Source organism: Apostichopus japonicus, chromosome 5, assembly GCF_037975245.1.
Source record: "Apostichopus japonicus isolate 1M-3 chromosome 5, ASM3797524v1, whole genome shotgun sequence".
Lineage (NCBI taxonomy): Eukaryota > Metazoa > Echinodermata > Holothuroidea > Aspidochirotida > Stichopodidae > Apostichopus > Apostichopus japonicus.
The window spans coordinates 285869-294496 of NC_092565.1; the positions used below are offsets into that span (position 1 = coordinate 285869).

The window sequence follows — 8628 nt, forward strand, 5'->3', positions numbered from 1 at the left end:
CGTTGTCAACTTGCATGAATCGGGTACTGGCCTGTGTGCGCCCGACGTTGACGGCAGAACGACCCGCGAGCACATGCATAGAGTTGTGACCGTTGTCAACTTGAATGTATCGGGCGCTGGCTGGGATGCGCCCGGCGGAGACGGCAGAACGACACGCGAACACATTCATAGTGTTGTGACCGTCGTCAACTTGAATGTATCGGGCGCTGGCTAGGATGTGCGCGGCGGAGACGGCAGAACGACACGCGAACACATGCATAGAGTTTTGACCACTGTCAACTTTAATGTATCGGGCGCTGGCTAGGATGTGCGCGGCGGAGACGGCAGAACGACACGCGAACACATGCATAGAGTTTGTGACCATTGTCAACTTGCGTGTATCGGGTACTGGCCTGTGTGTGCCCGACGTTGACGGCAGAACGACCCGCGAACACATGCATAGAGTTGTGACCATTGTCAACTTGAATGTATCGGGCGCTGGCCTGTGTGTGCCCGACGGAGACGGCAGAACGACCCACGAACACATGCATAGAATTTGGACTTCCTTGAAGAAGACGTTGACATAAAAAAAAAAAAAAAAAAGTCAAGCGGGTACTGGCTCAAGTGTGCCCGACGGTGACGGTAGAACGACCCGCGAACACATGCATAGAGTTGTGACCATTGTCAACTTGAATGTATCGGGCGCTGGCTGGGATGTGCCCGGCGGAGACGGCAGAACGACACGCGAACACATGCATAGAGTTTGTGACCGTTGTCAACTTGAATGTATCGGGCGCTGGCTGGGATGTGCCCGGCGGAGACGGCAGAACGACACGCGAACACATGCATAGAGTTTGTGACCGTTGTCAACTTGCATGAATCGGGTACTGGCCTGTGTGCGCCCGACGTTGACGGTAGAACGACCCACGAGCACATGCATAGAGTTGTGACCGTTGTCAACTTGAATGTATCGGGCGCTGGCTGGGATGCGCCCGGCGGAGACGGCAGAACGACACGCGAACACATGCATAGTGTTGTGACCATCGTCAACTTGAATGTATCGGGCGCTGGCTAGGATGTGCGCGGCGGAGACGGCAGAACGACACGCGAACACATGCATAGAGTTTTGACCACTGTCAACTTGAATGTATCGGGCGCTGGCCTGTGTGTGCCCGACGGAGACGGCAGAACGACCCACGAACACATGCATAGAATTTGGACTTCCTTGAAGAAGACGTTGACTTAAAAAAAAAAAAAAAAAGTCAAGCGGGTACTGGCTCAAGTGTGCCCGACGGTGACGGTAGAACGACCCGCGAACACATGCATAGAGTTGTGACCATTGTCAACTTGAATGTATCGGGCGCTGGCTGGGATGTGCCCGGCGGAGACGGCAGAACGACACGCGAACACATGCATAGAGTTGTGACCGTTGTCAACTTGAATGTATCGGGCGCTGGCTGGGATGTGCCCGGCGGAGACGGCAGAACGACACGCGAACACATGCATAGAGTTTGTGACCACTGTCAACTTGCATGTATCGGGTACTGGCCTGTGTGCGCCCGACGTTGACGGTAGAACGACCCACGAGCACATGCATAGAGTTGTGACCGTTGTCAACTTTAATGTATCGGGCGCTGGCTGGGATGTGCCCGGCGGAGACGGCAGAACGACACGCGAACACATGCATAGAGTTGTGACCGTTGTCAACTTGAATGTATCGGGCGCTGGCTGGGATGTGCCCGGCGGAGACGGCAGAACGACACGCGAACACATGCATAGAGTTTGTGACCATTGTCAACTTGCATGTATCGGGTACTGGCCTGTGTGCGCCCGACGTTGACGGTAGAACGACCCACGAGCACATGCATAGAGTTGTGACCGTTGTCAACTTGAATGTATCGGGCGCTGGCTGGGATGTGCCCGGCGGAGACGGCAGAACGACACGCGAACACATGCATAGAGTTTGTGACCACTGTCAACTTGCATGTATCGGGTACTGGCCTGTGTGCGCCCGACGTTGACGGTAGAACGACCCACGAGCACATGCATAGAGTTGTGACCATTGTCAATTTTAATGTAGCGGGTACTGGCCTGTGTGTTCCCGACGTTGACGGCAGAACGACCCACGAGCACATGCATAGAGTTGTGACCGTTGTCAACTGAAATGTATCGGGCGCTGGCTGGGATGTGCCCGGCGGAGACGGCAGAACGACACGCGAACACATGCATAGAGTTTTGACTTCGTTACAGAGGACGTTGACAAAAAAAAAATAATAATAATAATATCAAAAAAAACAAAACATGGTCAACTTTAGTGTAACGGGTATTGGCTTAAGTGTGTGACCCAATGGTCAGAATGAGTGGGCAGAGTGAATCGGATTATATATTAAGGGGAGTGTCTTGTCTCGCCGGTCGATCTTCAAATTGTAGAAGTTTCCTCATATATCTCCTTGATTTCGTCAAGATATATCCGGCACGGGAGCAACCCCGACACTCCTCTGAAAATACGGGTCGCTCCCATGTGAGAAGGTCGATGGTGTGATCGACGGCACGAGTGTCATGCGACCGGGCGAGGGCCGAGTAATTAGCCGACGGTGATGCACACATGCGTAGGCATGGGACCCGTTGTCGTTGCACGAGTCTGTGAGACGGGGCGCCGCCGGACAAGACATACCCGGCACGGGAGCAACCCCGGCACTCCTCTGAAAACACGGGTTGCTCCCGGGTGAGAAGGTCGATGGTGCGGTCGATGGCACGAGTGTCATGCGACCGGGCGAGGGCCGAGATTTAGGCCGACGGTGATGCACACAGGCGTAGGCTGGGACTCGTCGTGTTGCACGAGTCTGTGAGACGGGGCGACGGCCGACCTCGACGGCAGGCCGCCCGATGCATCCGCAAGGTGTGGCTCTCGTCCGAGATTTTGAGATCTCTTTAGTGTAGCGGGTATTGGCTTAAGTGTGTGATCCAATGGTCAGAACGAGCGGGCAGAGTGAATCGGATTCTATATATGAGGGGGGTAGTAGAGTCGATCCAAGACTCGAGAAGGCTTTTAATGTCTGTCGTGTGTGTATGCGTGTCATGGTTGGACTCCAGCGGGCCCTTTCGGTAGGGTCAGCCGTCGTTTCATCGCGACCATGTGTTGCAACTCGGCGCTCAGAGCGGGGGTTTTCACCCACTCGCCCCGTGAGCAGAGGTGTCCCTCCGTGCACACGTATATATCGACGTTCAGATATGAAGCTTTCGCGGACGGGAGTCCACCCGAGACTCGAAAAGGCTCCTTGCCTGTGGTGCGTAAATATGTTTTTGCACGTCAGACCCTTGCTGGCCTTCTCGGTAGGGTCAGCCGTCGTTTCATCGCGACCATGTGTTGCAACTCGGCGCTCGGTGCGGGGGTTTTCACCCACTCGCCCCGTGAGTAGAAGGTTCTTTCGTGCATATGTATATATACAATCCCAGATATTGAGCTTTTTCATCCGCAGAACCCCCGGTGGAGAAGAGAGAGAGTAGAGATGAGAGAGAAAGGAGAAGGGAGAAGGCCTCTCGCGTTGCGTGGTCGATGGCACGAGTGCCATGCGACCAGGCGAAAGGCAAACGGCAAGCCGACGGCGACGGCAGGCCGCCCGACTCACCCGCAGAGAATCTGGGTCTCGTTCGAGATTTCGAGATCTCTTAAGTGTAGCGGGTATTGGCTTAAGTGTGTGATCCAATGGTCAGAACGAGCGGGCAGAGTGAATCGGATTCTATATATGAGGGGGGTAGTAGAGTCGATCCAAGACTCGAGAAGGCTTTTAATGTCTGTCGTGTGTGTATACGTGTCATGGTTGGACTCCAGCGGGCCCTTTCGGTAGGGTCAGCCGTCGTTTCATCGCGACCATGTGTTGCAACTCGGCGCTCAGAGCGGGGGTTTTCACCCACTCGCCCCGTGAGCAGAGGTGTCCCTCCGTGCACACGTATATATCGACGTTCAGATATTGAGCCTTTTCATCCGCAGAACCCCCGGTGGAGAAAGAGCAGGACCTCGGTGTCGTCAGATATCGAGCTTTCTCCACGGGACCCGTTCGGGCATGCTGCCGTTGCTGCGACCATGTGTTGCACTCGGCGCTCGGTACGGGCTTTTTCATCCAAGCAACGAATGCACGCTCGAGGCGTGCGATTGCTCTCCCCTGTTCCAGTGGACGAGCCGTCGCCCTCCCGCGTCGCTTCGAACCGGTCCCGTCTCCGAGGCGGGACCACTGCGACTCCTCTCGAGACGACCCAGTCGACTCGGGTAGAGATACACACCTCGAGAATCCCTTCGGGCGGTTCTTCGATCACTGTACCGTAATAGCACGGCATCGACAATTGAGAATTCAGAGAGAGAGAGAGGGGAGTGCGAGAGCGACTCCCGGACGGCGAACGGGCCCAGCCCGGTTCTGTCGACCGTTACCTGGTTGATCCTGCCAGTAGTCATATGCTTGTCTCAAAGATTAAGCCATGCACGTCTAAGTACAATCCTGAACATACAAGAGAAACTGCAGATGGCTCATTAGATCAGTTATGGTTTATTGGAGAAAGTCTTATACCATGGATAACTGTGGTAATTCTAGAGCTAATACATGCAACAAAGCGCCGACCCTTCGGGGGAAGCGTGCTCTTATTAGGAACAAGGCCAGCCCGGTCCTTTCGGGGTCCGGTCTCCGCTGGTGAACTCTAGATAATCATGCCGATCGCACGGTCTTGCACCGGCGACGCTCCCTTCAAAAGTCTGCTCTATCAACTTTCGATGGTAAGTTATGCGCTTATCATGGTTGTGACGGGTAACGGAGAATCAGGGTTCGATTCCGGAGAGGGAGCCTGAGAAACGGCTACCACATCCAAGGAAGGCAGCAGGCACGCAAATTACCCACTCCTGACACGGGGAGGTAGTGACAAAAAATAACGATACAGGCCTCTTCGGAGGCCCTGTGATCGGAATGAGTACACTTTAAATCCTTTAACGAGGATCTACTGGAGGGCAAGTCTGGTGCCAGCAGCCGCGGTAATTCCAGCTCCAGCAGCGTATATTAAATTTGCTGCAGTTAAAAAGCTCGTAGTCGGATTTCTGGCCGGGGCGGGCGGTCCGCCGTGAGGCGTGCACTGCCCGTTCCCCTTCTCCCCGTCAAACGGGAGTCGTGGGAGATTTTTCCCGGCCAGTGATTCGGTTGGTCGTGCGGTGCTCTTAACTGAGTGCCGTGCGAGACTGGAACGTTTACTTTGAGAAAATTGAAGTGTTCAAAGCAGGCCAAAGTGCCCGAACAGCTCAGCATGGAATAGTGGAAGAGGACCTCGGTTCTATTTCGTTGGTCTTGAGATCCTGAGGTAATGATCAAGAGGGACTGCCGGGGGCATTCGTATTGCGGCGTGAGAGGTGAAATTCTTGGATCGTCGCAAGACGCCCGACAGCGAAAGCATTTGCCAAGAATGTCTTCATTGATCAAGAACGAAAGTCGGAGGATCGAAGGCGATCAGATACCGCCCTAGTTCCGACCATAAACGATACCGACTCGTAATTCGCCGGCGTTCCTCCCATGACGCGGCGGGCAACTCTCCGGAAAACCAAAGTCTTTGGGTTCCGGGGGAAGTATGGTTGCAAAGCTGAAACTTAAAGGAATTGACGGAAGGGCACCACCAGGAGTGGAGCCTGCGGCTTAATTTGACTCAACACGGGGAAACCTACCCGGCCCGGACACAGTGAGGATTGACAGATTGAGAGCTCTTTCTTGATTTTGTGGATGGTGGTGCATGGCCGTTCTTAGTTGGTGGAGTGATTTGTCTGGTTAATTCCGATAACGAACGAGACTCTTGCTTGCTAAATAGTCCGGCCACCCGTCGTGGTGAGCCGCGAACTTCTTAGAGGGACAAATGGCTTTCAGCCATACGAGATGGAGCAATAACAGGTCTGTGATGCCCTTAGATGTCCGGGGCCGCACGCGCGCTACACTGGCGCAAGCAGCGGGTACATTTGCCCTCGGCCGAAAGGTCCGGGTAATCCGCTGAGACTTCTCCGTGCTGGGGACAGGGACTTGTAATTGTGTCCCTTGAACGAGGAATTCCAAGTAAACGCGAGTCATCAGCTCGCATTGATTACGTCCCTGCCCTTTGTACACACCGCCCGTCGCTACTACCGATCGAATGACTTAGTGAGGCCATCGGATCGACCGTCTGGCACCCCCGGCTTCGGCCGGTTGTCGAGGCGCGACGAGAAGACGGTCAAACTTGATCATTTAGAGGAAGTAAAAGTCGTAACAAGGTTTCCGTAGGTGAACCTGCGGAAGGATCATTAACAGAACCCTTCCCCTCCGTGATCGGAGAGGGAACAAAGGGGGAATGTCGGAAAAGCCGTCACAGAGAGACACGCGGAGAGAGCAAATTGGAAAAGCCGGGGGGACTCGAGCGGGGTTTTCACCGCCTCCTTCCCCGTTCCACGGTCGAGGTCAGACCCCGCGCTTCGCCTTCGCTCTCTCCGACAAAAAGGAGACGGGCGTGTCACACACAGACCAGCCCGGGGAGTACCCGGTTCTTCTCTCGTCGTCTGTCTCACGGAGTCTCGCGCTCCCGGTAGCTTCGAGGGAGAAGTCCCGCAAGGGTGGAGACGCCGTCGCCGTCCGCGGCGCGGCGCTCCTCGAGGCATTCTCCGCAGGGCAGAGAAGGGGCACCGGTGTCGCCCGATTTCCCCCCAGTCGGCGAGTCTGACTCGCGCGACCCGCCCTCGCGGCGGTGGGGGGAAGGAGGGAGCCCGCTTCCCCCCTCGGCTCGACGGAGGATATTTCTTTCCAGTCACAAGCAAAGAAGGCACAGAGTCCCCGTGTCCTTTCTCCTTCCGTTCCACTTCTTCCCTCGGCTCTGAGGAGAGTTTGCGAACGCGGGAGTCTTCCAGTGGCAAATGACAATTCTTGGTGGTGGATCACTCGGCTCGTGCGTCGATGAAGAACGCAGTTAGATGCGAGAATTCATGTGAATTGCAGAACTCACTGATCATCGACTTATTCGAACGCAAATGGCGGCTCGGGGATGCTCTGCTCCTCGAGCCACGTCCCGTCTGAGCGTCTGAAGACAATCACTCACAGAGTCGGCGTGTTCGCGCGCCGGAGGAGCGCCCGGCCGCAGCCGTCCCTTCGACGGCCGGCTGCGTCGGGTCAGTGTCAGATGGAGTTCTGTGATGTCGGCGCCGGTGAAACTCGGCGAGCAGGCTCGATCGGTAACCGGGGGTTCGTCGGTCGTGCGACGTGCCATCGGGGTGTAGACGTATGCGCCCGTGGTGCGGTCCAGCGTCCGACCCCCCGGAACGGTCGAGGAGCCTCTGCCGGGCAGAGCCGGTCGACCCAATCGCGGGGTCTCTCGTCCTCCCGTCTGCGTTCTCGCAGGCGCATGGTAGGCCACCCTTTCCCGCCGGCGACCCGATTCTTCGGGGAGCGCCGGGGAAGGAGAGACCCCGGGTCGCCGCTATGACTCCGATCACGTTCCACGTGTCTTTCACGATTCCAGACCTCAGATCGGATGAGATTACCCGCTGGATTTAAGCATATCACTAAGCGGAGAGAAAAGAAACTAACAAGGATTCCTTCAGTAGCGGCGAGCGAAGCAGGAAGAGCCCATCGCCGAATCCCCGCGCCCGTTTGCGGTGCGAGGGACCTGTGGCGTAAGGAAACTGAACTCCGGTCGACAGAGTCCGGCCGCAGTCCACTGTGATCGGGGCTGCAGCTTACCCGCAGCGGGTGTAAGGCCCGTAGGGCGGACTCGAAGGCCGGAGGGAAAGCTTTCCAAGAGTCGGGTTGTTTTAGAATGCAGCCCAAAGAGGGGTGGTGAACTCCATCCAAGGCTCAATACTATGCACGAGACCGATAGTCAACAAGTACCGTGAGGGAACGTTGAAAAGAACTTTGAAGAGAGGGTTCAACATTGCGTGAAACTGCCAAGAAGTAAACGGATGAGTGCCGCATGCTACATGGGGCGTCCGGTTGATTCAGGCGCGGTCGGCGCGGCAGCGTGTGCGGGTTCGGATCCCTCGGGACCGACCCGCGGCGCTTCGCCGTCCGGTCCGCGTCGCACTTCTACCGTTCGGCGCCCTTCCCGGCGACCGACCGAAGAGCGGAGCAGAGGGGCGGGCGAGGCTGCGGCGTGCGGGGGCTTCGGCCCTCGCCGTCTTACGCCGCCCGTCACGGTTGCTCACTGCGCTCTCTGTCGAGGACTCTGCGTGACGGCCTGCCCCCCCGGGGGTTCAGGCAGCGGGGTCCGGGCCACCGGCGTCTCCGTCGGTCGCGTGCACAGCTTGCTGTCGCGTGGCCGGCGGGATCCGGAGGGTCCGGTCTCGCCGCGGCTTCGGCCGAAGCGGAGGGTCTGTCGGGCGTGAGCGAGGCCTCCTCATTCGACCCGTCTTGAAACACGGACCAAGGAGTCTAAGCAGGCTTGCAAGTCGAGGGGGTCTACCGAAACCTATCCTGGCATAACGAAAGTGAAGGTCGGCACAGGGCCGTCACGAGGCGGGATCCCGGCCCTCTGGGTCGGGCGCACCGCCACCCCGTTCCGTCCGGCTCGTCCGGTGGAGCGGAGGAAGAGCAAGCATGCTAAAACCCGAAAGATGGTGAACTATGCTCGGGCAGGAGGAAGCCAGAGGAAACTCTGGTGGATGTC

General features: G+C 56.9%; 2 non-coding genes across 2 annotated transcripts; both read left to right on the plus strand.

Annotated features, from left to right (window-relative positions):
* Positions 1-4402: 4402 nt before the first annotated feature.
* Positions 4403-6280, plus strand: LOC139968312 (small subunit ribosomal RNA). Its single transcript, XR_011793318.1, has one exon. It is a non-coding gene; the product is annotated as a small subunit ribosomal RNA (ribosomal RNA).
* A 605-nt stretch (positions 6281-6885) lies between these two features.
* LOC139968246 (5.8S ribosomal RNA) lies at positions 6886-7046 on the plus strand. Its single transcript, XR_011793283.1, has one exon. It is a non-coding gene; the product is annotated as a 5.8S ribosomal RNA (ribosomal RNA).
* The last annotated feature ends 1582 nt before the right edge of the window (positions 7047-8628 follow it).